Here is a 1,519-nt window from a genome sequence, read left to right as displayed (position 1 = left end):
TTTTTTTTGTATTTTTTTAGTAGAGATGGGGTTTCACCGTGTTAGCCAGGATGGTCTCGATCTCCTGACCTCGTGATCCGCCCGTCTCGGCCTCCCAAAGTGCTGGGATTACAGGCTTGAGCCACCGCGCCCGGCCGCAAGACCCTATTTCTACAATTATTGTTATTTTTTAATTAGGTCGGGCGCGGTGGCTCACGCCTATAATCCCAACACATTGAGCGGCCAAGGCGGGCGGATCACCTGAGGTCAGGAGTTTGAGACCAGCATGGCCAACATGGGGAAACCCGGTCTCTACTAAAAATACAAATTTAGCCGGGCATGGTGGCGTGTGCCTGTAATCCCAGCTACTCCAGAGGCTGAGGCAGGAGAATCGCTTAACCTAGGAAGCAGAGGTTGCACTGAGCCGAGATTATGTCACTGCACTCCAGCCTGGGCAAGAAGAACAAAACTACGTCGCAAAAAAAAAAAAAAAAAAATTGGCCAGGCACTGTTGGCATGTGCCTGTGGTCCCAGCTACTCAAGAGGCTGAGGCAAGAGGATCCCTTGAGCCCAGAAGTTTGAAGCTGCAGTGAGCTGTTACCTGGCCACTGCACTCCAGCCTGGGCAACAAAGCAAGACTCTCTCTCTAAATAAATAAACAAACAGGTCGGGTGCAGTGGCTCAAGCCTGTAATCCCAGCACTTTGGGAGGCCGAGACGGGCGGATCATGAGGTCAGGAGTTCGAGACCATCCTGGCTAATACGGTGAAACCCCGTCTCTACTAAAAAATACAAAAAGCTAGCCGGGCAAGGTGGCTGGTGCCTGTAGTCCCAGCTACTCGGGAGGCTGAGGCAGGAGAATGGTGTAAACCCGGGAGGCGGAGCTTGCAGTGAGCTGAGATCTGGCCACTGCACTCCAGCCCGGGCGACAGCGAGACTCGGTCTCAAAAAAATAATAATAATAAAAATAAAAATAAACAAACAAACAGGGAGTAAGGGAGCCTCCCTTGGGAGAGTGACATTTGCCCATCACCCTCATTTTAACTCACACTTAACCCCTTCCAGCCCTCCCAGGACTCCTGGGGGACCAACCCTGCTCCCAGAAGTCCTGCCTTGCCACGCCTCATCTGTTTAGCCTACAAGAGCCAAGAAGCTGGCTCTGGACAGCACTGCTATCCATGTATTCACTCATTCGACAATGACTGATCACCTACTATGTGCCAGCATGGGGTGAATTCATCCGTTCATGCAGGGAAAGTCAGAGGTAGCCAGGAAGACGGACAACCCCTGGTGTATTTCAAATATGTCATTGGACCCTGTGAAGACCACTTCTTTCCTTCGTAGCCTGCATCACATTCTTATCATTGCATTTATTCGTTTTATCTATCTGTGGGTTCCTGGCGGTCTCTCTCAGGAGACTGGGAGCTCCCTGAGGGCAGGGGCTGTGGCTGCCTTACTCACCTGCCCTTATGTTGGCAAGAATCTTGCTGGGGATCTGGCAGGCAGCAGGTGCCCAGCACACTCTTGGCTAAGGTTATCAA

The sequence above is a fragment of the Piliocolobus tephrosceles genome, chromosome 17, assembly GCF_002776525.5.
Source record: "Piliocolobus tephrosceles isolate RC106 chromosome 17, ASM277652v3, whole genome shotgun sequence".
In the NCBI taxonomy this organism is placed as follows: Eukaryota; Metazoa; Chordata; class Mammalia; order Primates; family Cercopithecidae; genus Piliocolobus; species Piliocolobus tephrosceles.
This window is presented reverse-complemented; position numbering follows the sequence as displayed.